Source organism: Euleptes europaea, chromosome 7 (genome assembly GCF_029931775.1).
Source record: "Euleptes europaea isolate rEulEur1 chromosome 7, rEulEur1.hap1, whole genome shotgun sequence".
NCBI lineage: Eukaryota > Metazoa > Chordata > Lepidosauria > Squamata > Sphaerodactylidae > Euleptes > Euleptes europaea.
This window is the reverse complement of record NC_079318.1, coordinates 23,712,388-23,740,381: the sequence shown is the minus strand read 5'-3', so window position 1 is coordinate 23,740,381 and position 27,994 is coordinate 23,712,388. Positions and strand designations below refer to the sequence as shown.

The following is a 27,994-nucleotide window of genomic DNA, read 5'->3' as shown; positions in this document are numbered from 1 at the left end:
CCCCTCGGGTGAAACATGGCCGGGGTCGGCTGCTCATCCCTGCCTGCCTGCCTGCCTGCCTGAGGGGAGGCTGTTCGCAGCCTGCCGCCTTTCGCTGCGGGGCGGAGGAAGGGGGTGTGTGTGACTCTCCCCCCCCCCACTTTGGGGCGGACCTGTCAAGGGGGCCCCCACTTCATCAGGGGGCCCCCTTCCCCATGAGGCCACGGGTTCAAAATGTCAGTGGCCCCTTAGCAGCTCGGAAACCTGACAGAGGTTCCAACAGTGTTCCTGCGTGCAACTGAAAGGGGACGTTGCGTTGCTGTTTTCATAGAGTCAAAAAGGGCAAGAGTCCAGTAGCACCTTGAAGACTACCCTATTTTCCAGTAGCACCTTGAAGACTACCCTATTTTCCAGTAGCACCTTGAAGACTACCCTATTTTCCAGTAGCACCTTGAAGACTACCCTATTTTCTGGTAGGGTATGAGCTTTCGTGAGCCACGGCTCACTTCTTCAGAAAGCTCATACTCATAGTCTTTAAGGTGCTACTGGACTCTTGCCCTTTTTGACTACTTGCAAACAGACTAACACGGCTACCCACTGTGTTTTAATATATATATATATTTTTTTAAAAAAATAGTTTTTCGAGGATACTTTATATGTAAGAGTATGGCCCCTTTATGCCTGGGCGGTTTTGCCGTGGGTTTGCTGCGCTCTCGGTGCGTCCAAATTCTCGAAACTCCACAATAAGCCCCCCTGGATTTTGAGATTTCATATGGGGGAGAATGTGCATCTAGAGGTCAGCAGATCTAAGGCAAAACCTCCCATGCGTAAATGGCCTACGACTCTGGAAAAAATAGTTATGATTCTGGTTATGTGCGGTGCAGCCGGCGCATAAGTTATAGAGGCTCAGGTCTTTACTCTTGGAACTGTGCAATGAAGCTTAGCTGGGAATTTTAATTGTACCTTTTTTCCACATGTATTTTTTTTAAAATTATTTCTTATAACAATTAAATGATAGCCTTATAATTGTGGGTGGGCCCCCTTTGTCTCCTGGCAACCAATGTTTTTAGACCCAGTCTGCTACTGTGTGTGTGTGTATGTGTATGGGGTTTTTTTTTCCTACGGCATTACTCTGCATTCTGTCTGCACCCCAGCCTGACATTGGCCTGAGGTGAAATCGGATTGTTCTGGGCTCTCTGGAGATGAGTGGGGAAAGTCCCCCATACAAAAAAAATATGATAGCCTTTCGGTTCTTCCCACTGCTCCTCTGAAGCGAAGGAGGTACGTTTCGTTTTGACTCCCCCTCTAAGCGCATTCTTTTTAAAAGGCAGATGGTTTCTTCCTGGACTTCAAACTGGCTTTCTGCTCGTCATTGCACGAGCCGCTTCTAAACCAACAGGAGTGAGCCACGTCGGAGTTTGTGGGGAAATTAGTGTGGGAGGGAGTCATATTGGAGGAATGGGGAAAGCTGGTAGGAATGATGTGTTACTCTGGATTCTCCGTGTGTGTGTAGGAGTTGCTTATCTCAAGCGTCCTAAAGGCTGGGATCGGCCCCTCTTTTTTTTAATGCTTACACATATTACCTTATTCTTTAGATGAGGTGGAAAGTGAAACTTTCTTTTTCCTGTACTGAGGAGATAAACGTAGTCTAGCCTGGGACCAAATCTTCTTTTTTCAGTACATTAGTGTCTCTCCCCCCCCACCCCAGTCTTACTATAACTTTGTTATTGTGTAATTAAATTTGGGGTTTAAAATGTATGTGTTTTTTTTTAAAAGCAGAAGTGATTTCCTTTTCTCCTGAGCATATTCCTTAGATTCCTCCTTTAAAAATATTTCCATCACTGTTTGGATAGTTCAGAAAATAGGCAGCACAGAAATGGTTTCTCATTGTATGCCCATTGAACTGTGTTTAATAATTTCTTTGGCACATTATAACGGTTCATTGGATGGGATTACTTTTGGCAAAATGTTGACCAGGCTAGGTGTTCCTAGAGCTAGGTTTCTTCTTAATCAAATTATAATAAACATGCATGAGAAGCTCTGACCTGGATGGTCCAGGCTAGCACAATCTTGCTAGCTCTCAGAAGCTAAGCACGTTCAGTCTAGGTTAGTGTTTGGATGGGAGACCACCAAGGAAACCCAGGGCCACTGCACAGAGGCAGGCAATGGCAAAATACTTCTGAATGCGTCATACATTGAACACCCCATGGGGTTGCCATAAGTTGGCTGTGACAAGTTTCCACCACCATACATGAGAAATCTCAAGCCTTTTGTTGCCGTTGAAGCGCATATTTAGTTGGTGTGTGTGTAAATATTTGAGTTCAATAGAACAATTTGACAGTCTGCCTTATGTATAACAGAAAAGCAAAATGGAATTATTTTATGTGAAAACCAAAGAGTGTGAGATAGGCAAAGCTGTGGCTTCCTTTGTATATTTTCAGTTACTGGAGTATAGAGGAGGTCCTAAACACTTGGTTTTAAATGAGGGTTTCAAGAGTATCTTTGTGCTTAAGCTAATAAAAGAAATATACAAAACTGTTGATCGTACTCTATTCAAATTATGGTTTCAAACAATAAACTGATGACAGAAGCATAAGGTAAATTTCTAGTTACTGGAGATTATTTCAACACAATATTTTGGTCAGTTGCCCTTGGGTGCCAAAAATTTGCAGTGATGGTAATCTTGAAATTCTTTGAGAACTAAGGACCACCACTTAGTGATCAGAACCAGTTTATTTACAGTGTAATCCCATGCAGAATTACTCCAGCCTAAACACATTGATTCCAGCAGGTTAGACTGCAGTAACTCTGAATAGGATTGCACTGTTAGTGATTCCTTTGATTCAGAGATGTCAGCAAATGTGTTGCAAATGGACTGTGAAAGCTATTGCAAATATGTTGAGGTTGTATGAGCATTGGTGTGCAAGTTTTATCTTGGCTCTTACAATTAAGTATTAGTATTAAGTGTTCTGTTCTATGGTTTAAGAAATGAGGTATGTAGGAAAAATTTGGGTTGTATAAAGAGGACACGGGACATCACACAGATCTGTGGTGTGGAAAGTATAAAGTAATGGCATAGTACTGCTGAAAGATGGACCACAAATGTGTGTGTGTGGGAGGAGGGAATGAACAATTATACATGGCTTGGTGATTTAGGATTCTGTTTTCTGTCAGTGAAGCATAACATTTAATCCTAGCCTTTAGAATAGTTTAGTAATTGTAAGTAGAAGAGGTATGTACAGTGAGGGAAAAAAATTATTTGATCTCCTGCTAAATTTGCCCGTTTGCCCTCTGACGAAGAAATGACCAGTCCATAATTTTAATGGTAGGTTTATTGTAGCTGTGAGAGACAGAATAATAACAGGAAAACCCCCAGAAACCCAGAAGACAAAAGTCAGAGATTGATGTGCATTATAATGAGTGAAATAAGTATTTGATTCCCTATCAACCAGCCAGGTTATGGTTAGGTAGGGTTCTGCTGTCGACAGAAGCAATCAATCCATCAGATTCCAAACTAGCCACCATGACCAAGACCAAAGAGCTGTCCAAGGATGTCAGGGACGAGATTGTAGACCTGCACAAGGCTGTACTGGGCTACAAGACTATTGCCAAGCAGCTTGGTGAGAAGGTGACAACCCTAACCCTAACTGTCAACCTCCCTCGGTCTGGGGCTCCATGTAAGATCTCATCTCGTGGAGTTGCAATGATCATGAGAACGGTGATGAAGCAGCCCAGAACTACACGGGGGGAACAGCTGGGACCATAGTCACCATGAAAACAGTTGGTAACACACTACGACGTGAAGGACTGAGATCTTGCAGAGCCCGCAAGGTCCCCTTGCTCAAGACAGCACATGTACAGGCCCATCTGCAGTTTGCCAGTGCACATCTGAATGACCCAGAGGAGAACTGGGTGAAAGTGTTGTGGTCAGATGAGACCAAAATCGAGCTCTTTGGCATCAACTCAACTTGCCGTGTTTGGAGGAGGAGGAATGCTGCCTACGACCCCAAGAACACCCTCCCCACCATCAAACATGGAGGGGGACATATTATCCTTTGGGGGTGTTTTTCTTCTAAGGGGACAGGACACATTCACCACATCGAAGGGACGATGGACGGGACCATGTATCGTCAAATCTTGGGTGAGCACCTCCTTCCCTCAGCCAGGGCATTGAAAATGGGTTGAGGATGGATATTCCAGCATGACAATGACCCAAAACACACGGCCAAGGCAGCAAAGGAGAGGCTCAAGAAGAAGCACATTAAGGTCCTGGAGTGGCCTAGCCAGTCTCCAGACCTTAATCCCATCGAAAATCTGTGGAGGGAGCTGAAGGTTCGAGTAGCTACACATCAGCCTCGCAGTCTTACTGACTTGGAGAGGATTTGCAAAGAGGAATGGGACAAAATACCTCCTGAGATGTGTGCAAACCTGGTGGCCACCTACAAGAAACGTCTGACCTCTGTAATTGCCAACAAGGGTTTTGCCACCAAGTACTAAGTCATCTTTTGCAAAGGGATCAAATACTTATTTCACTCATTATAATGCACATCAATCTCTGACTTTTGTCTTCTGGGTTTCTGGGGGTTTTCCTGTTGTTGTTCTGTCTCTCACAGCTACAATAGACCTACCATTAAAATTATGGACTGGTCATTTCTTTGTCAGAGGGAAAACGGGCAAATTCAGCAGGGGATCAAATACCTTTTTCCCTCACTGTAAAAGCCATAGCTTTTGAAATTATTGTAAAGGGTTCATTAACGTGGGATATCAGGCCTTGATATAAAACTTAGTGTGTTGACTTTATGAGTATGCTATAGTGATTTACCCGGTTTCCTTGAGTCTTTTTGTTATATTAATTACTTCCAAACCAAACTATTGCATCATTGTTAAATATTAAACTATGTGTTAACTAGTTGGAATTGAGATTACAGGACATGAAAAGCAATGACCCATTCAGTGAGGGATTAGTGGCAAATTTCTTAATCCCTTTTTTCTGAGATAATGTTTTCTGTAGTGTTAGCCCACTATGTCTACCTGTCACCTCTGAGCGGTATCCTGATGGTTTTGCTGGTCTCTGCTGATGCCTCTGTTCTGCCCTTTGGCTTTTAAAATTCCATGCACAAAGACACGGAATCAAATGTATCTAGAGCAAGTGGGGGTAGGAGTAGCAGTGAGATGAGAGACATGAGAAGGAAAGAGACAGGGCATCAGCTGTTTCAGGTAGTGATTTATGTGGAATTCAGAGGGTGATTAGAGAGTACCCTCTAGGTTTGTAAGTGGAGGAGTGTTTGTTCTTGAACATTGTTCAAGGGTGTGGTTTCTAACCATGTTTTGGTTCAGCATTCCTTCTTCCTTCTCACAACCTTGTACAAAGTAAAAAAACCTTGGTGGTAAGTAACTTAACAGTTAACAAAACTTAAAAGGCAGACATTTGTGCCAGTTATAATAATTTGGGGAAACTAAAGTACCTGAGGTGGTGTACTGTACAATTTCTTGGAGATGACTGAATCCATAATAAGTCACAGGCAGTTTGCCCATTACAGACAGCATGATTCCATTGTTGTTGTTTACTACTTTAACCTTTTTGAAGCAGAATGTATATATTATAGCCATTTGTTTGCCATCAAGTTGTGGCTGATTTATGGCATCCTCATAGAATTTTCAAGGCAAGAGATGAACAGAGGTGGTTTGCCACTGTCTGCCTATGCATAGCATCCCCAGACTTCCTTGGTGGTCTCCCATCCAAGTACTAATCAGGATCCTGTACAAACTCAGACCATTGGTCAATATTACCCAGTACTATCTATTCTAATTGGTAACAGCTCTCCAGGATCTGAAACAGGCCTTTCCCAACCCTGTGCAGCAATACCCTTTACACTGGATATTGTCAGATCTTGCCATGGGACTGCACTGTGTGCCTGAAAAGTATCTGTTCACTAAGCTGTGGCCCCTCTTTTGGATTCATTTATTCTCAAAGTTATGTCTCGCTGAACATATAAACACTCCCCAAATGTTTATGGACCAGTTTAAGATGACAGATTTGAGACACAATAGTATCTAAGCCAGGCTAGAAACCATCACACAACTGTTAAAAAGGAACTATGTGACAGTTCTCCCATTAAGCAATTTTATCTGAACCATAGTGGCCATATCAAAGTATTAACAAGACTTCCTAAGTTTTCCACTCTCAAGGAGAAGGAAGTTGTTTTCAGAAGGTAAGACTCAGATGTCCTACACTTTCTGTGTTCTGTCTTTTAGACATAGTTAAGTTTGATAATTATAGAGAACATTTGACTATCAAACATGATTATCAAACTTCAGGTAAAACTGCTACATTATAAAGTCAGTAAGGTTACATGGAAAGATACACTTCTGGCTCCAAAACAACAGTCCAAATGGAATGGCACTGGGAACGCAGAAGCTGAGCCACCTTTGATTCAAGAGAACAAAAGTTTAATGGAGCTAATCTAGATTCCTTTTTCTCAGGGTTCTGCTAATCTTGTCACCAGAACACGCCAAGTGTTGCATTTCTTTAGGACCATACAACACTGGCACAAAGCATTGGCAGATTGATGAGTGCTAGATGCCCTTTGAAAGCTACTTTCTATGTTAAAATTGTAATTTAAAAAGTCACAAAAGCAAACGTTAATTTTCTTCTCTTGGTTGGGGGACTTCATAAAATATCCCAACCTTCAGTACAGTGGTGTTGTAGAATGATTTATCTGCATCTACCACAGAGCTCTTAAGCAAAAGTTATATGTGCTTTGTCCCATATAAGTATTCTATATGCCTTTCGATTCCATAATTATAAATGCATCCTTAAAGGTAAATTGATATTATGTCTGTATGGCTGTAAGTGAGCCCTGATCTGGATGGCCCAGGCTAGCTTGAACTCATTAGATCTCAGATAATTTCACTGACTCAAGGGCATAATGATTGACTGATGGTTCAGCCAGCTACGTCATTGTGCAATCATGATGTCCTACCTTAAATTATGTTTTCCCAAAAAAACATCTTATGGATTATTTGAAATACTAAGTAATCTATTGGGACATTCTGATTTTTGAAGGGCACACATGCTAATACTGTGATGTATTAAAATGTGCTTTAGTTGAGCTTCCTGCAAAATGGAAGTTGCATCTCAAACCAAAGTATGATGCTAAAAATACTTAAGTGGGCAAGTTGGAGTCTCTGTATGTAAAAATCAACTGAAGACTAATAAGGTGTCAACTTTGTGGCATGCCAGTCACTTATATAGCTGTCATATATGGGTTCTTGCCAAGAAGAATGAGACAGTCCTAGCAGTTTTGTGATGACCTGCAAAGATGTAGAATTATTTTAAGTTTTTCTCCCCAGTCACAGTTTTAAAATATTGTGGTTCAAGGAAAAACCCTCTTGTGACTTACATGTCTTCCTGTACTAAAGTAAATAATCAGTAATAGAATTAAGTTTATAACTGAATTTTTGTTCTATAGTATTTGCCTCCCACTTCTTGGCCTTTTGGCTAAGATTAAGTGTAGTATTTGCTTCATGTTATTCCAGTTGCATCTCCTTTTTGCCTCCCCACTACCACTGCAGTGGGATGATGAACTCTGGGGGAAGGGAATGTGGATAGGATGGGCCTCACAAGGGGATTGGGAAGGTGTATGGATTTTCATTCCGCTTGATTCTTATAGTTTAGTATGTTCTGTGCTTTCTGAGAAAGCACAATCCCCGTCTGAATTGGGATGGACCATCTTTGTGCAAGATCTGCAAATCAAATACTTTCTGCACTTAACAGTGCAGGTGTCTTTTTAAAAAGTTGATCCCACATATACTAGACTGCAGTAGAAACTAGTTGTACCACAGTGAAATGATGGGACTTCTGTCAATACTCCCCAGAAACCTTCCAAGGCAAAACCATTTAGGCATAGATACAGTTCTTTATAAAAGCAACTTTCTGATTTTAAGGACCAGTAGCACGGCTTGAATGTTTCATCCAAAATGTGTGTTCGTTCATTTGAAATAACTGTTAAGATCGGGGTTCCTGAACCCAGGGCAAACTGTTTATTTTCCCAAGAGGGGAGGGTCAGGAAAACAGGAACTTTGGTTCAGCCATCTGGGCCTACTTGCCAAAGGGGATCTGATGGATGGGCATCATAAAATTTGATCAGGGAGAGAGATGAGGAACCCCATTGGCAGAGAGCAGAGCAGGATTCCTAACTCTGGATGGGGGGGGGAAGGTTTTCACCTAAGCATGCAGCAGTGTTAAAAGGTTAACTCTTCCTTTGTTCTGGGTTTAAACACTTCGCCCAGATGTGGTGACCAGGGACATGTTTGCTCCATCTGGAGGTAACTAGCATAATGTAACTCACTTAGATATGTTTTCCTTTATTTCCTTAGATCTGTATTTATTCTACTATGATGGCTATTTTCCACATTATGTGTTTTAGTTTAATCTGCAGTAATAAAGCTTCTTTCCTGTTTAAGAAAGCAAACGGTTTCTGAAATCTTACCCACAGGCTAAGACCGCTCATATACACTAAGGAAATGCACCCATAGGGGAAACTAAGGTGACTGGAAGCTCTGCCCTTTGTACTTGCTCAGAGGCAGTCTTACCAGCTGGTTAGTGAGAGGCTGGGTTTTATATCTTGGGGTGGTGGCAAGAAGTGGAAACATGATTTTACATGCAAGTCAACACGCATTTGAGAACATACAGACCCAATGTGGGAATGTGACAGTAGCTAGTCTCTCATCAAGCTGATTTTAAATAAATGTTAAATTTCCTGATGGTAAATTGTACGTGTATTAGTTACTGCTTTAAAATTGTATGTAAATTAGTTACGGCTTTAAAAGGATGTTTGCATGAAAACAAATAGTACTCAGTTGTGTCAATATAGATGTGTTTAAAGTACTTCTAAGTTCTGTCCTTCCTGTCTGCAAAACTGCATAAAACTCATTCCAGTTAGTGCTAGCAGCTCACTTCTCATGCTTGCTGGCTGCTTGCCACAGCGATTTTTGCGAGGAGATGGAAATTACGCTGCTGGTGTACCAGTCCATTTTGATTTAGCTGATAACTCTTAACTGTATAATGGTAGGTTAGTCTGCATAGCTGTGTATGACACCACTATTATAGTCTGGGCTGTAGTTGAGTAAGTTGCAGGACAGCATTCATCCAGTGAGTTCTGCTGCATGTGGCAAAAAGCTTATTGTGTAGCCAGTGGCTACATACTGTTGTGTGATTTTAAACTGAAATTATGAATACTGATAATTGTATTTAACTCCTGTCAAGAGATGTCTTTAGCCAGCTACATAATTAAGTGCATAATTACTGAAGTACTGTACTGTTGTGCTAGTGTGGTAGTATGGTTACAGTCTCAGGCTAGGGCCTGTGAGACCAAGGTTCAAATTCCTGCTCTGCCATGGAAGCTCAGTGAGTGACCTTGGGCTAGTAACTCTCTGTCTAACCTAATGTGGTTGTGAGGATAAAAAGGAGGATGAGAGGATGGTGTTGTAAGTCGTTTTGTGTCCCCATTGGGGAGAAAAACAGGATAGAAATTATAATAAGAGTTGCTTTTTATATACCGACTTTCTCTACCACTTAAGGAAGAATCAAGCCGGCTTACAATCACCTTCTCTTCCTCTCCCCACGACAGACATCCTGTGAGGTAGGTGGGGCTGAGAGAGCTCTAAGAGAGCTGTGATCAGCCCAAGGTCACCCAGCTGGCTTCATGTGTAGGAGCGGGGAAACCAACCCAGTTCACCAGATTAGCGTCCGCCACTCATGTAGAGGAGTGGGAATCAAACTTGGTTCTCCAGATCAGAGTCTACCACTCCAAACCACTGTTCTTAACCACTACACCACCATACGTAATTTTTTTCGTAGCTTTTAATGAAATGTTAGTTATTGAGACATTCACATTGTCAAGAAAATATAGCTGAGGGATGATACTATAGTCAGCAAACTAGCAACTGCTTTTTCTCAGTTTAGCAAGCTTTATAGTGTACTTAGAGAGGTAGTTAATGGTACCTTTTTAATGCTTTAATTAGTAAGGGTTCTCTACAATCCCGTTAGTGAAACATCCGTCTTTCTTCTGATCTGTCTAGGTGACAACTGAATGACAGTGGGCAAACACTACAGAAAACATAATAATACAATAACTAACCTGCTGTGAGAGATGAGAGCAGGTTGTTCTAAAGGGTAGATTTATTTAAATGTGATACATTAATTAAAACTAAATTTCTTTCTATATTCATGTCAGAAATATGCATGGATAATTCAACTTCTGCCATGGAAATATATCTGCATTCCTGTGTCTCATATAGACACAACACCTTAGTGTCAGATCTCAAAGTTTGCTCGCTGCTTCTAATGCATTAATCTGGGGCAAGATGATTTAATGATGGCACTGGCTACTTGGGGCTCCTGGGCAGAAGACACAGCCGCAAGTGTCCTCATCTGAAGTACAGTCTTTACTCCTCTGCTTCTCTTCAGCATTGCTGCTCTCCCCAGTAACAAGTTAGTGGAGAAGGGGCAGGCTAAGCTTTGGTAATCGAAAGAGCATGGCCTCTTCCTACAGTGCGTTCTTTTATCCACTGATAGTGACCCCTCCCCAGCCAGCATGGTGTAGTGGAGAGCCGGTGTGGTGGTTTGGAGCGATGGACTCTGATCTTGAGAACCAGGTTTGATTCCCCACTCCTCCACATGAGCCACGGAGGCTAATCTGATGAACTGGATTTGTTTCCCTACTCCTACACACGAAGCCAGCTAGGTGACCTTCAGCAAGTTACAGCTCTGTTAGAGCTCTCTCAGCCTCACCTACCTCACAGGGTGTCTGTTGTGGGGAAGGGAAGGTAATTGTAAGCTGGGTTGAGTCTCCCTTAAGTGGTAGAGAAAGTTGGCATATAAAAACCAACTCTTCTTCTTCTTCTTCTTCCCCTCCTTGTGGTGGCAATGATCATATATGGCTTTGCCCAGGGGATTCCAAGCCCTGCAGATAGTACAGTAGTACAACCCTCACTGTAGCTATTGCCCCAGATTTGCCTACTTGACACTCCTGTAGCGGAAGATAAAGTGGTAGTGAATGGATGGTGACAGACGTATTTATGTGTCAGATGTATGCGGTAGTCTTTTTATGTTTTATTCAGACTAATCTTTTCTGTCAAAATGTGTGTTAACTGTAGTACTATAGCTTCTTGTGCTTGAGGAAAAACTGTCAGTCCCAGGCTTGGAGAGTGCGGTTTTTGTTTTTTTTGGGTAGGACAGGCTGCAAGTCGATGTACCCTATCTAGAAACAACGGACAAGAGTTGGCACCTTCATCGGCTTCTTTGATGTGGCAGGCCCATTGTCTGTTTGTGCCAGTTTTTTTCCCCTTGTGCAGTTGACAACAGTGGGAGCTTTTTAAAGAATGTTGCTAAATGCAGGCCCAAGCAGCGCAGCTAAAGAATTAACTGGCACAGCTGACACCCTCATTACCTTTTCTTTATTGATGAGGAGCTTAACTCACATTTGGATTTGTATCAATGAAGAATAATGGACTCGCAAAAAGCATTTGAGCCGTCTTGCCAGAAGTCTGTAAAAGCAAAGTTAGTCTTGGTATACCAATAAATGTTACCCTTTGTGGATCCCGTCATTGTTCTAAAAAGATGGTAAAGCACAATGTTGGTACATGAGCAGCTGATAACATTTCTGCTCACATCCTACCATTGTATCCAGGGGGAGAAAAATTTGTAGGAGCTATGTAGCTTAGGTGTTCTAGCTCAGGGCTTCTTAAACTTTTTTCACCCATGACCCATTTCCTTTTTTTGCCCAAGAAATGTTTACACTACCCCGGGTATATAGGTCTATAAAATAGGTATACAAATCAAACATTTACTGAAAATAAATCATAAAGAAACCTTTTACTCTTGCCAAATTTTTCGCGACCCTCACATTCAGTTACGCGACCCCATATGGTGTCACGACCCACAGTTTAAGAAGCTTTGTTCTAGCTCACCGGCAGTTTGCTGTCAAGTCGCAGCCAACTTATGGCACAACCAGCGCTAAAATACATACACAACCATAAAAACAACAATCAAAACATCAGGCAGGAAGGAGAGATCACAGAGAGAGTTCCTGATTTTGAGACCATTCTGGTTGAAGTCACAGTTGTCAGATACAGGACCTTCGTTCACAACCATTTTAGTGGAACTTCTCCAATGGAGGCTGAGTGAGCGCCAACAGGATTATGTGTAGTCACCAAGAAGGAACTATCAGCAACTGGAGGGTTGACATGGGCTAGGACAATGAAGAAAGCTGATAGGAAGAAAGTAGATTCCTTTGAAATGTGGTGTTGGAGGAGAGTGTTATGGATAACCTGGACCACCAAAACAACAACAACAAATCAGTGGGTTATAGATCAAATCAAGCCTGAACTGACCCTAGAAGCTAAAATGACTAAACCGAGGTTGTCATACTTTGGACACATTATGAGAAGACAAGGGTCACTGGAAAAGACAACCATGCTTGGAAAAGTTGAAGGCTAGAAAGCATTTTACTTATCATTTGAAAAGAATAAAAGGCGTTTGACTTTTCCGAAAAAGTAGCAGCAATCCCCCAACTGGTTTTGTGTGTGTGTGTGTCTGTCCCCCCTCCCCTGTCCCCCCTTCAGAATGCTGTGTAAAATTACGTCAAACAATTGTGTTTCCTTTTAGCTTTGTCTTGATAGCATATTCTAACTTGTCATCTTTCTTCTTCCTCATAAATTTATGTTTAAAGCTTTTACAGGTAATGCCTAAAATAGATAATACTGTTAGCAGTATGGCTGGGGAATTAACAGATCTCTCCCTCCTCCCCATCCACCCACCTGCCCATTTTAACAGCTGTTTGGATTGGGTGTCCGGTGACACCTGTTCAGGAAAGGAAAAAATCCTGACATACAGTCTGAGCATGGCTTTTCTATATCCTGTTTGCCACGCCAATTTAAGGTGACGGGAGTCCTCATTTATAATGGATTTAGATACAAATGGCTAGGGAGAAAGTAAAGAATAAGTAAATTAAGAACAATTGCAGAGGGTACAACTGGGTTCTAAAGGAATTCTTGGCAGCAGGAGATTACTTTCCTCTTAATGAGTTTTGCTGAGGGAGCACCATAGAATTATAGAACATACATTTATTACCTACCACAGTGTCAGTAAAAGGACTGCTTGCTTAGAAAAACAAAGGTTGCACTCCTGAAAGCAGTTCTGCTTTACAAAAAGAATGTTACCTTTTCTATAAATTTGAAGTGTAGCATTCAAAGTAAAATTGGAATGATTTTTATTATGGGTATCTGTTTCTAATCCATAAAACCATTGTTTCATGAAGGAGGCGAGCACCCCATACTAGATGGTTCTATTGATCAGGTTTGAAGGCATGGGCTAACAGCTTCCTGACTTCACTTTGAAAAATATCCTTCGGTTTGTTTCCTGTCTTGGGAAGGGCTGCAGGCTTTTTGGGGAGCTCTGTCTTTATGTTGCTCCCAGGCTAGGATTCTTACATTTCTTTTCCAGCTTTCTGTTTTTCTTAACATTGTGTGTCATTCTTTCTACCTGACAGTCAGTTGAGTGGGCATTTAATCTGTTAAATGGCATGCCAACAGTACCGGGAAATGAAGGAATATATTAGAAAGGTGGAGAGGCTGTCTCCCTTTATGGCCATTGTCTGTCTAGATTCCATAGAGAATGAAAGGGGGTCTCAAATATATGAACAAGTTTGTGAGGTACTGAAAATTCAGGACTGGACTTCGTGGCCTTAATAGACCTGATGGGAGCCAGTTTGCATGTTCTGATTTCCCCACTGTATCAGATTTTTTTCTGCTTTTCCTATCCTGGGAAACATTTCAAGTTCAGGGCTTTACCATTTGCTCTCTCATCTCCACTGAGCACCTTCACCAAGCTGATGACAGTGATAATTTCATACCTCCATTTTTATTTGGTGGATGTTTCCTTTTGTCTTCATCTAGGGACAGAGTAGTCAAGGATAGTGATGGAGAGGGATCATGACTTTATCAACATGAAAAAGTGCCCACTAACTCCAATCCAAACACACTTGATCCTTAGAGGTCATAAGCTTTTCAATCAAATGGAAGTTCTTTCTATCCCTGGACAGGAGGGAAAAGCCAAGGAAGGCAGTGTGGCAGGTCAAGAACAGTACACCTGATATTTCTAGGTTGTCTGCGAGGAACAATAATTTAATGCATAGTTTCAGTCCTTTATGTAAGAGACCTGTAAGGACCTTGAAATAGTTGCTACTACCTTTCTAGAAAATCTCAGTAAGAAGGCAACTTTGATAACCTATTCCAGGCCCCCTGAGACAAAATGTTGGTGGATTCTACCAGTACCCTGACCAGGAGTGCGCATTGTCTGGACTTCATATTTTGGTAAATCCTTGGACCCGTCCTACTTTTTGTGAAAGGAAATTGTTGCTTCTATATCCTGTCAAAAAGCATATGTTTAATTGTTCCTGATTTCCCCCCAAGAATGCTAGAGTTCATTTGCATAATAAAATCATCCCAAGGAAGTTCAATTAAATCTTACATTTGAAGATACTTTATTTTTAAGCAGGCATATGTGTAGCCATATTATGTGATGGTGCTGTGCAGTGATAAGATACTTAGCAAAGAAAAATAAGTTTGGTGATGGAATTTCTAAAGTGAATTGGGTTGAATCTCACCAGCTTTTGTGAAAGCAAGAGAGGGAACGGGAGGTCCCTGTGATAACAAGGAAGGTTGTGCTAGAGATGTGGGGCCACTGGGGACAGAGGCTGTGGTAGAGGGCAGTTGGGCAAAATGGAGCAGAAAAGCTGGTAGCTTCCTGCCCGCTGTTCTTCTGGCGTTTTGGAGAGCAAGAACTTTAATTTGCAAAGGGATACTGGCTCTTTTATAGGATGTTCTTCCTGAACCATCTTCTCTGTGCCACCTTCCTATCAAAATGATCAACAAGCTGGTTCACAGATAAAAAGAGAAACAATTAAAAGCTCCTCAAACGTTAGTAGAAATAACATACAAACTGTAGGCATTAAATTATCACCAGGAGCAAAAACAACTGTTTACTTCTGCAAAGGCCTGATGGAAAAGAAAAGTTGTTACCTACTGCCTGACCTTTAAAGATAGGAAGTGAAGTGAATCTCTATAAGGATGTATGCCTTAATTTTTATGAGTTGCCACAGAATACATTTCAAGTTTTCATAGCAAGAATTTTATGAGTGTATAGAAATAAATACATAGCACAATGTTGGATTAAGCCAAATAAGATAGCGTTCCCATTTTCAGAGTGTGCACATCTAGTATTTGCCTGTGATGACTTGCGTCCTCAAAACTATACGGTGAGAAGCACATCAGCTCCACTTTAAATGCAAGTTTAAGAAAAAAGTGTTGTCTGTACCAGTCCTCAAGGCCAAGTCTATGGGGGGAGCTGATTCTATAGGACGACAACTCAAAAGGCCTTATACCAAGTTCCAGTCAGTCTCACCCCTTCATTGGTAAGAAGTTTGCTCTGGAGACAGGAAGAAACTTCCTTACTGGTTAATCCCATCTGCCCAGTAGCTTTCAGTACAGGATTGGGAAGGGGTATAGGAAAAGTTTCAGAGCTGCTCATAGAAATGGAAGGCCAGTTTCGCACAAAAGTGTGAACTTCTGGTAGTTGATTGAGTGTTGCTGTTGTCTATGGATGCAGAGTGGCCTCTTTCTATCTGGTGAAATACTTTGTAGTAGAAAGTAGGGTTTGTTTAAAATATTTATATACTGCCTTATCTTCTTAAACTCAAGGCTAACAAAGAAATAACACAGCACGTAAAAACAATATAATGGTCCATCAACAAAGTAAAAGCACGCAAGATAAAAGCACAGTCAGATCTGCCAAAACAATTTACTGCCCATCAGATGCTGTCTTAGACAAAACTGTTTTACATGTCTCTCTGAATGCAGAAAATAGAGGCACCTCCTCTTGAAAGCTTTGGTCCTACCACAGGAAAAGCCTTGCTGTTGCCAGATAGCCAATCCTAAGAGAAGGCACCACCTGGAGAAAGATGTCTGAAGAATGCAGTGTACCAGGAGTTGCAGTTAGATTAATTATTTATTGATTTGTACCTTACCTTGCCTTTCTCCCCAGCAAAGACCCAAAGCAACTTACACCATTCTCCTCTCCTCCATTCTATCTTCACAACAACCCTGTGAGCTAGGTCAGGCTGAAAGTGTGCGACTGGCCCAAGGTCATCCAGCAAACCTCCATGGCAGAGTGGGGATTTGATCCGGGGTGTCTCAGGACCCATATGAAGATACACTACAGCTACATAGCCCTGAAGAGCTTTAAAGGTAATAAAACTTGTAGTTTGAATTGAGCCCAGAAGCAAATGGGTAACCAGTGCATTTGATGCAGCCCTGGAGTTATATGTTCCAAGTGGCTGATCCCAGACATGAGTCTCAGTGCTGCATCTTACACGAGTTGAAACTCTTCAAAGGCAACACCACGTAGAGTGCATTATACTAGTCCAATCTGGAGGCTACAGTAGCACGGATCTTCATGGCTCGGCGCGCCTAGCAGGAGCAGTGGTCTGTTTATCCATTGCAAAGCCTGGATTCAAGAGCACCCCTAAGCTCTTAACTTGATCTGCTAAAGATAGTTTAACCCCTAAGAATAGTTGAACCCCATCTAAATCTAGTAAATCAGTACCTGCCAAAGACTCTGACTTTCCAACTAGCATAATCTGGATTAAGCATCCGTTTGTTTGTCCTGAGCCACATGACCATGACCTCAAGACGTTGGCCCAGGCAGGACCGTCACAGCTGCTACCAGAGGCTTAGATAATGAAATATAAAGCTTGGTGTCAGCTACATACTGGTGACAAGTAGGGATGTGCCCTTCAAAAAATTTTTAATTCTACATCAGGAATTTGGGAACGGCATGATCATTATTTACATTAAGTATCGGAGGTATTGTTCCTGTTCCATGTTAGGAAAAAATCCTGTTTTAATAAATAACAGTATTCTCAGTTCAATGAAAATTATAATTATGCCCTTCCTGAACTTGCAAAAGGAAATTAAAACAATTTTTAAGCACTTCCCCTTTCCAGGCAGCGGGAGCAGGGGGAATGAGGAAACATGTCCCAGCCCTCAGCTGGTCCACAGTTCATCAGTCCTTTAAACTTTTACAGAGCCACTGTGTCCATGGGTGGTAAACCTGGCCTCTGGAGTCCAGTCCAGGTCTACTACCTGTTGCAAATAATGGCCATTTAAAGGGGCCAGCGCACTGCAAACCTGCTGACTCTCCTGAGGCAGCAGTGGTGGCAAGGGGGCAGGAGAGAGAGAGTGCACTCCCCAGCTGGGCCACACTGCATCAGCACCTTTTAAAGGGCCATTATTTTCAATGGGCAGTTGACTTGGCTTACTAACTGCAGAGGCCAGGTCTATCACCCGTTGAAAAAAATCTCTGAATCCAGAAGCCCAGTCTACAGCTCACTATTTTCACTTTTCCCCAGCTGGGCCATGGTGTATTGGCTCTTGAATTAGGCATTCTGTAGGGCTGACAACACCCAGTTGCACATCCCTAGTGTTCACCCTCTCTGAAGCGCTGGATGATCTTTGCCAGAACATTAACATAAAAAGGTTTGACAATGAAAAACTTTAATTTTACTCTGGAAAGAACTCTTAACGGTACCTTGGTGCCACTAGACCAGTTATAATTCTAGTGCTGAGCTGTTGCTTTCCTGCAACCGGCGATCACATTTTCTGGCTAGTGAAGATGACATGGAAGCTGGATGACGGCTGGGGGTGGTAACTATATGAGCTCCTGTCTATTGAAAGAGAAGGAAGGCTATTCTGTTCCCTGAGGCTGTCCCTCTGCTTTGTTCCTAGAAAACTGAGAGGACTCTGCTTTCGTGTTAGCCAGAGGGGCTTGCTTTTTTGCCTTTACAAAGTTTGAAAAATGCTGAGCTAGCTAGTTGTATTGTTAGTTTATGGAAGCTAGTAGAATTCCTTGCATTGCTCTGAAGAATGTGATGCTTATATTCAGTGGCATCTACACTGCAGTAAGATTATCAGCCCAGAATAGAGAGTTCATTAGTAACAAAGGTGAGGACTTTTGACACAATGCAAAATCCTTTGTCCAATAGGAAGGTACTGTAGTGAGATTAACTGACATTTAAAAATCCAGCTAGATGGAAGTGAACTTTTTCAGTGTCTTGTTACTTCTTCCCACTGTCTTAAGAGCAGAAATCTTTTTTTTTTACAAACATTATTACGCTTGTCAGCCTTGCTTGAAATATAACAACAGCTTATTGATCTGCAGTTAGATTTATAAGGAGGAGATTGGAGTTTGGGCCTGTGGCTATTCAATAAAGGCTGCCGTGTTTTGCTGCAGATGTTAGTGTTGCCTGATAGAGATTCTTTATTATCTAATGTTCTTGGTGTGTGTGCATGTGTGAGATGAAATGTACTGGCTTCTGTTATCTGGAGACAGTGTTCCTTCTGTGTAGTTTTATTTTAGGAAATGTCAAGCACTCTATAGGTTGAAATCCTATAGAAACCAATAGTCTACTGTAACTACTTGTAACTTCATGACTTAAACGTGCAACGTCAGCTCCCTTTTGTTATGTGACCATTTTCAGTTGTTCACTCCCTTGTAGATAGAAGTTTTTCTTTGCAACTGTTCTTCATTGCCTCTTCTGTATTGGATTTTCTCTGCCTTTGACACTGTGGCTGTTACTGCACTAGGTATTCCCAGCAATGTATTAAGAGTTTGAAAATGTTATAAAAAATACTGTTCGCACTTTCTATGTATTCCCAGCGATGTATTAAGAGTTTGAAACTGTTATAAAAAATACTGTTCGCACTTTGTTTGGCCCCTTTAGCTGTGAAGACGTCTTCCAACCATTTTTTAGCCGTGGCATCCAAAAAACCTTTTAAAGCGATGTTTTTAATAACATTTTCAAACTCTTAATACATCGCTGGGAATACCTAGTGCGGTAACAGCCTGTAAGTTATTTTGCTCATAGTGGTTGGGGAATGTGAGGTTCTCCAAGTGAGTTCTGGACAGTTCCTACTTAATCTGCCTTGGCAGTAGTTACATGTAATTCAAAGCATTATTGAATGGTTTAGATGTAAGTAGACAGGGAAAGAAGTCTTTAAACCTGGGCTCATTTAAGAGTCTCAGCTGGAGCTGTGCTGATTTGTTTGTTTGTGTGTGTGTGTGCAAAGATTTTCAAGGCAGTGTGATTTTCAAAGGTGGAAAAAAGCACTGAGAAAACCTCTCTTAACTTTCAATTTTTTACAGGTAATTGCTAATGCTGCAGCATTAGCATTATCGTTATATCGTTATATGTAATTCTCAACGTGGCCAGATCTGTGGATATTTAAATCCCAGAAACTGGAGCCATGAACAAACAAGACAGATCTTTCTACAAACCTGAGAAAAGCCCCAACTCAGCAGAAAAATTCTGCAATCTTAATAAGAAAACAGGCTGGGGGTGGGTGGGTAAAATCCCCCAAAATAATACAAGCAGCTCTTGTAGCTTTAAGAAACCAATGTCCTCTGTGGCCATTGCTAGGAAACTACAACAGTATTGCCAGTCTAATCCTTAGTTTCTGTCAGTTAAATGCAAAGGGTGGGAGCAGGACCCTTTCCAGGTTGTTTTTTGGCCTTTGTGTGAGCTCTTGACCCAAAGAACCAGAAATCACCACAGAGACATTTAGAATCCAAGCAGATGGCTTTTACTGGTCAAATAGGCGATACAGTGCACAGAAGATAAAATGACAGCTATGAGTGTCTTGCTAGCTAGTTGGCAATATAAGGCTTGAAAACAGCGGGAGATTACAAAGCATCACCAAAGCCTAAACAGAGCACACTTTCCCAGGCTTTGGTATGTGGAGCTGTCCTTGAGGTCTGGACGGTTCAGCAAAGGAACAGAGGCAACAGAAACTGAGATAACAGCCTGACATCCCGCTCCCCTTAAGGCCCCCTCCCATTCTGCAAGGGGGCTGGTCTGTCTGGGTAGGCAATGTGAAAGGCGTTGACGAGTTTGGGGGCGGAGACATCCCGTGCGCGAACCCATTCGTCATAGGCAGGGGGGGAAGTGTTTCCAGCGGACCAAGTATTGCAAGACTCCATGGTGTATGCGGGAATCCAGGATTTTAGAGACTTCGAAATGTTCTTCCCCCCCCCACCATGATGGGCTGTTTAGGAGGCGGCTCCGGGTGCCATTGCGGGGAAGCAACATGGGGCTTTAGAAGGCTGATATGGAAAACGGGGTGCACACGCCTCAGGGTTTTGGGGAGAGACAGTTCCACCGTGACAGGATTTATGATGCGAACGATGGGAAATGGGCCAATGTACTTAGCATTGAGCTTATGGCACGGACGGGTGGAACGCAGGTTCTTGGTGGAAAGGTATACCAGGTTACCCACTTGCGGGTCCCCCCCGGGGGAACGATGCTTGTCGGCCTGCGCCTTGTATTTGCGCTTGGCTCGGTCAAGGTTGCTAACCAGCCAGGGCCATGTGGTACGGAGGGTGTGTGCCCAAGAGGCAATGTCGGCATCCCCCTCCCCCTCCAAACCTTCTATCGGGGTGATAGGACCGAAGTCCTGTCCATACACCGCATAAAACGGGCTGAAGCCTGTGGACTGATGTACAGCATTATTGTAAGCATATTCTGCAAAAGGCAACAGTTCCAACCAGTCATCTTGGTGGTAGTTGACATAACAGCGCAAATAACATTCAAGTACAGCATTGACACGTTCGGTTTGACCATCCGTTTGGGGATGGTAAGCACTAGACAACCCCTGTTCCACCCCCACCAATTTGAGAAAAGCTTTCCAAAACTTAGCAACGAAACTACTTCCGCGGTCGCAGATTATTTTGCGCGGAAACGAATGTAGTCTAAAGACATGTGACACGAAGAGGCGGGCCAACTTCTGAGCGGAGGGGATCCCCGCACATGGAACCAAATGTATTTGCTTAGAAAATAAGTCAGTGATAACCCATAATACAGTTTTTCCCCCGCTGAGAGGGAGATCCGTCATAAAATCCATAGCAATCACTTCCCAGGGTCTGTTGGGTATTTCAAGTGGTTGCAGTAGGCCTGGGGGCTTGCCTTGAGAACGTTTCACTGTGGCGCAAACAGGACAGCTGCGAATAAAAGAGTCAATGTCAGAACGCATTCCCCCCCACCAGAATTGTCTGCGCAACAGGTGAAGGGTTTTCAGGAACCCAAAGTGTCCAGCTGTCTTTACTCCATGAGCCAAGTGTAAAACGTCTTTTCGGAGCGCTTTGGGCACATACAATTTCGAGTCTTTGTACCAAGAGCCTCCTTGTTCGATTACACCAGGAGGCAGGGTTTGATCTGAGCGTTCCATAAGGCATTGTTCCCGAAGGGACTTTAAGAAGGATTCGGAGATGGGGCCCCCCCCCTTGGTCATAGTGGCATCAGGAGCAGTCATGGGGGTTGACGAGGGGGAAGCGCTTACTTGCGGTGGTGTGCAGACTGCAGGCGGCAGGGCGGCCGGTAGAGCTGGAGGAGCGGGAGCGCCGGCCATCATGAGTTTCGGTTGCGGAGGCGGCTGGGCAGCCGGTAGGGCTGGAGGAGCTTGCGCTCCGGTTATTGCGTGCTTCCGTTGCGGCAGCGTCTGGGATCGAGTTTGTACAGCTAGTACAGGCAGGGCTTCTCTTTGTGCGGGTGTAAATAAAGAGTTTGTTGGCCGATCGAGTTTCGCCGGGTATTGAGGTAACCGGGAGAGAGCATCTGCGAGAACGTTTTGTTTCCCAGGGACATGCTTCAGGACGAAACGAAACTGAGCAAAGAATTCTGCCCAACGCTGCTGTTTTGCGGACAATTTATGGGACCCCGTGAGGGCAGCTAGATTTTTGTGATCGGTCCAAACTTCAAAGGGGACTTTAGACCCCTCCAGGAATTGTCGCCATAGAGTAAGTGCATGGTGAACGGCCGATGCCTCTTTCTCCCAAATGGGCCAGTTCAATTGGGAGTGCGCAAACTTCTTCGAGAAGTAAGCGCAAGGGTGAAGGAGACCATCCGGTCCTTTTTGAAGAAGAGCCCCTCCCATAGCCACGTCGGAGGCATCGACTTGCACAATGAACATTCGATTTGGGTCTGGGTGCCGTAGCACGGGTTCCGAAGTGAAGAGGCGTTTGAGGGCTACAAAAGCGGTTTGGCATTTATCAGTCCACAGTATTTTAGCGGAGGGTAAAGTAGCCGAGTTTTCTTTACCCTTGGTTTTCAGCAGGTCGGTAATGGGTAGCGCCACTTGGGCGAAGTTAGGGATGAACCCGCGATAGAAATTAGCAAAACCTAGAAACTGTTGCACTTGTTTGCGGTTGGTAGGAGGGGTCCAATCGAGAACGGATTGGACCTTGGTAGGGTCCATGCTAAGGCCATGGTGGGAGATTATGTATCCTAAGAACGTTATTTTGCTCTGATGAAATTCGCATTTAGCCAACTTTGCAAAGAGTTGGTGATTGCGCAGGCGCTGCAGAACTTCTCGGACCAGAACTACATGCTCATCCATGGTTTTTGAATAAATAAGAATGTCATCCAAATAAACCACCACCCCGCGATACAGCAAATCGTGGAGGATTTCGTTGATGAGTTGCATGAAGACCCCCGGGGCCCCTTTCAACCCGAAAGGCATCACGAGGAATTCAAACATTCCAAAACAGCTAGAGAAGGCAGTGAGGGGCTCGTCTCCTTCGCGGATGCGGACCCGGTAGTAGGCTTCTACTAAGTCTAACTTGGAGAATATACGACCCTCCTGCAACTGCCCCAAAATATCTGATATTAGTGGTATAGGATAGGCGTTGGCTTGAGTAACTGCATTGAGTTTTCTGAAGTCAATGCATAGGCGAAGGTCGCCCTCCTTTTTTCGGACGAAAAATGCAGGGGCTGAGTTTGGGGCATTCGATGGGCGAATGAACCCTCTGGCAAGGTTTTTGTCCAAAAAGTCTCGTAGTACAGTGCGCTCAGAAGCGCTCATAGGGTAAATTTTACTCTTGGTTAGTGTGCAGTCCTTTACCACTTCAATTGCACAGTCAGTGGCCCGGTGGGGGGGTAAGGTATCACATTCTTTAATGTTGAAGACATCAGCAAAGTCCTGGTATACATCAGGGAGGGATGGCGGTGATGGGACTTCGGAGATTAATGCCGAAGCGGGTGGAGACAGCACCGCAACTTGCTGTCGGTGCTGGTCGCATTTTGGGTTGGCAAAGGAGATCGTGTTCGTGTCCCAGTCTATACTGGGACTATGACCTTTAATCCAGTTAATTCCCAGGACCACTTCAAATCGGATAGGGGCTATGGTAAAGTCTATTTGCTCCCAGTGGGAGCCAATTCCCATCGCCACCCCTATAGTGCGATGATCAACTGGGCCCCCTTTGAAATGGCTCCCATCCATTTGGGCAAAATGGACGGGGGCTGGTAAAGCCTCGGACTTGACTTTGAGTGCTGCAAATGTGGCTTCATTGATGAGAGTGCGAGCGCAACCGGAGTCAATAAGTGCCTTGACAGGCAGTTGGGGACCCCCTTTATAGTGTTGTAACACTGCGTCCACATACACCGTACTTTCTACTTCTTTCACCCTCGTCGGTTTCGTAGGTTTCTGTTGCCTCTGTTCCTTTGCTGAACCGTCCAGACCTCAAGGACAGCTCCACATACCAAAGCCTGGGAAAGTGTGCTCTGTTTAGGCTTTGGTGATGCTTTGTAATCTCCCGCTGTTTTCAAGCCTTATATTGCCAACTAGCTAGCAAGACACATGATAGCTGTCATAATGTGAGCTCTTGACCCAAAGAACCAGAAATCACCACAGAGACATTTAGAATCCAAGCAGATGGCTTTTACTGGTCAAATAGGCGATACAGTGCACAGAAGATAAAATGACAGCTATGAGTGTCTTGCTAGCTAGTTGGCAATATAAGGCTTGAAAACAGCGGGAGATTACAAAGCATCACCAAAGCCTAAACAGAGCACCCTTTCCCAGGCTTTGGTATGTGGAGCTGTCCTTGAGGTCTGGACGGTTCAGCAAAGGAACAGAGGCAACAGAAACTGAGATAACAGCCTGACACTTTGAAGGAGAACTCATCAGGGCCAGGGCCAAGAGCAACCATCAAGTGACATGACACCATGTGTAACGTTTTACTCTTTTCTGTGAGACCCCTTATATTTAACACCTGTAAAGGCACCTCTCTGTAGTATTCTGAGGTGAGGTGTGTTTTGCTGCCTCCTTACGTTCCTTATTTATTTTTGATGCTGCCAAAGGCTCTTGCCTTAGAATTCTTAGTTGGACCTAAAGAACAGGATAGTTTGGTTATAACTGGTAGAATGGCAGAACTATCAGCATGTGGGGGGTAAAAGGGGATCCTTGACTGTAAATAAAACAGTTGTTCCTCTTAAACATGACTAGATTTTATTTATAAGTAAAACAGAGTAACAGTTTCGGTATTGTTCATAAGCTTAATGGTTCCGGATAGGTACGTAAGCACAATGGTTCCAGACAGGTGTACAGTTCTTGTTTCTGTAAAGATCCTTAAATAGACCTAGCCACAAATGCTTCCCCCCCCCCCCTCACCTGCCGCTTAGGCTAATAACTTGCAAAAAGCTTAATTTCTGAACTTGCTTGTTAGGCTAATAGCTTCCACACAGGCTTCCACACTTAACCTCCGCAAAAAGCACCGATTTCTCTTGCACTATACAGCACCTCGCAATGACCTGGATGGCCCAGGCTAGCCTGATCTCGTCAGATCTCGGAAGCTAAGCAGGGTCCGCCCTGGTTAGTATTTGGATGGGTGACCCCCAAGGAATACCAGGGTTGCTGTGCAGAGGAAGGCACTGGCAAACCACCTCTTTTAGTCTCTTGCCATGAAAACACCAAAAGGGGTTGCCATAAGTCGGCTGCGACTTGAAGGCACTTTACACACACACACATACAGCACCTCACTCAGTCTCTTCACTCCACACACTCTCTACTAACTATCTGTCACACAACGCCTCTCAGAACCAACCAGTCAGCTCTGCCCCCTAAGATTTCAGCTCGGCCCCCTAGGGTAGAGCTACCATTAATCATAACAGGCTTCAGTCACCCATCCAGCCCCCTTCTTTTGTACTCTAGGGCCTGCATTTTAAATCACAGCACATACATATATAAAACACAGAAAATAAAACACACACAAAATATTTACACAGTGAAAACATCACACCATGCAACTTGTATGACTCACCCAGGCCCAGCTACTTGCTTCTGTTCAACAGCAGCCACCCCACAAAAGCCAGTGTGGTATAGTGACTAGAATTTCAGATTAGGATATGGGAGATCCAGGTTTAAATCCCCATTCAGCCACAGAACCTCACTGTCTAACTTTGGGCCAGCCACATTTTCTCTGCTTAAATCTACCTTAACAGGTTTGTTGTGAAGATAAAATGGCAGAGAGGAGAATGTTGTAATTTTTGCATTTGGTCCTCATTGCAGATACGCGGAGTACTGGTGAAGTAAATAATAAGTACAGCTGAAGATGGGGTGCAGATGAAAGGTTGGTTGGTGGGAAGGAAAGAAGGAAGCAGAAAAAGGGGAGAGGGTATGGAGTCTGCCAGGAGCAGGGAAGGAGGAAGTAATGTGAGGAGAGGGATATAGTAAGGTACCTTGGCAAGTCCTTGCAATTGCCACACAGAGCAATTGGAGCTAGGTCTGGAGGCCAGCACCCCACAGCTCAGCCAGAGCTTTCCTGCTTGCCAGGGAGAGGGAAGAAGAGAAAGCTTAAGAAAGGGTGTCAGGTAATGATAGGTTGGCTTGTGGGTGGGAAGGAGAGAAGGAAGCAGAAAAGAAGGAGAGGCTATGGGGGCTGCCAGGGAATGGAAAGAGGAAATAGTGGGGGTGGGAAATGTGATGTCCCCCTCACAAGTCCTGGTGGGTCATCCTCTTGTGTTAACTCTTATTTGGGCTGCTTTTTCCTCACTGCATGCTTTTAGCTAATGGGGAATAATGTAGTAAGTGTACTTACACCACTGTACTAACATCACAGAACCAATCGGCTACATGGCTATATCACTGAAGGCAAACAAGGCCAAATTGGTGTCACTCCTAGGCTCTGATTCAGACCTCATTGAAAGCAGTTTAGTAAAGATAGGAGATCTCTTTGTTGAAATTCATATTATGAGGTAGGTCCAGCCAGCTCTCCCTGTGTTTCTGCACTTCAGTGGTTTTGTTGTTGCAGTGCACCAAATGGGTAGTGTTGGCCAGCTTGCTAATCTAATAGAGACTTGTTCCCCCATTTGACACTTCCGCATAATTTTAAGGCGTTGAAGGAAATCACCAAGCATAGGATGCAAATGTGAATTCATGATAGTGTGGTGTCAGGGTTAAGGTGCCAGACTAGGATCAGGGAGGCCCAGGTTCGTAGCCCCACTCTGCCATGGAAGCTTGCTGGGTAAACTTGGGCTAGTCACGTACGCACAGCCTAGCCTACCTTGCAAGGGGGTTGTGAAGGGAAAATGGAGGAGAGGAGAATGACATAAGCTACTTTGGGTTCCCGTTGGGGACAAAGGCGAGGTATAAATGAAGTAAATAGAACCATAAATGAACTGGGCCCCCTCTCCCCTTGAATCTGTCATATTTCAGGGGTTTTCTGTATCCTTGTAGTTGCAGGTATTTAAGCAGTTAAGCTAGTGTCTTTTATTTGATTGCAAAATGTTTATTATTTCTTTCAAACAGTATAGAGATCCTCCTGGATTCCCCTTAAAGTACTAATTGCTGGATATGCGTTTCTAGAAGCACTCCTGTGGTTGCCATAGCTTCATATGTTACAGCTGTGAAGGCTTGAAATGACTATTGAAAAACTGAAACACTAAATAAATGACAAATTGGTGAGATGGCAGTATGTCATGGGCTTGTCAGCTTTACGCTAATAATTGATGTGGATGGTTTTGATTAGGGTCCTTCAGCTGTGAAACCGCTGTAAAGAAGAGCTCTATTGAAAAAGATAAAGGGAAACCGTATTATGCCTGATTTTTTTTACATTAACTTTTTTGGTCTGAAATATTTATTTTCATGGAAGTAATGTGACATGAATAATTTTTTTTTAAAAAAAGATCTACCTCGTAAGTCCACACAATCTCTAGTTGTCTTAACTCTGTCCCAAGATTCACTGCACAAGCAAATAATTCTTATCTGTGGATATACTCTGCTAACAAATCGCCACATTTCAGCAATGTGCAAGAAGTTGTTGGTGTTGCTCCTACATCTGATGTGGCTGGGCCCCCAAAGACATTTGTCACAATAAATTTGTTCGTCTTTAAAAGGACCGTGTACCTCTCTCTGTCTTTTGCCATGACTTGCAAGGCTCATTTTTGGAACATATATTTTGTCCCATGTAGAAAATCTTTGCTACAGCTGTGAAGCCCTCACAGTGCAACAAATCAGGGGAAATTGGCCTGGATTCATGTCAAAATAGGTTGGGTCCAGTGAACTGTCCGTGCTAAGGGTCATAAATCTCCTTCACTTTCTCTTCCCCCAACAGTCCCATCCAAACTTAAAAATACTGATTTCCAGCATTGCAGTACTCATGTGGAGTAATAGCCAAACTAGTTAGTAGAATGCTGGGAGGAGGGGGAAAGTGGGTGCAGCTCCACTGACAGAAGAGGCAAGGGATGGTGACTTCACCTCCTTTTCTTTCAGTAAAATGTGTATTTTGATATTAATCAAAGGGAAATTTAAGCACAGATCTTTAGCCTTGTAGGCAGCCTTGTTCCCATTCTGGTATGGTTATGGTTGCCGTTTGCCTACAGCTCCTCTGTATCTGGTTTGTCTGTGCTTTTCTAATACTCCCGCAGTTGGCTTCAAGAGATGTACAGGGAAATTGTCCTTTCTTGACAGTGGGGTTTATTTAAACAAAAAGCATCAACCAAATAGTGCTGTGACTATAGTAATAACTTGGAATCAGATTAGACTTCGTTTAAACAGTTGGGAATATGTGGTCTGACTTAGAATTATTGTTGAACTATCTATTTCCCCAGGAGAACTGTGGGTCATT

The 27,994-nt window shown here is 43.4% G+C and overlaps 1 protein-coding gene across 1 annotated transcript in view; it reads left to right on the top strand.

Annotated features, from left to right (window-relative positions):
• The window catches only part of GALNT2 (polypeptide N-acetylgalactosaminyltransferase 2), a 91,710-nt gene that overhangs the window by 250 nt on the left and 63,466 nt on the right, over positions 1 to 27,994 (top strand). The gene's annotated exons all lie outside the window — the stretch shown is intronic.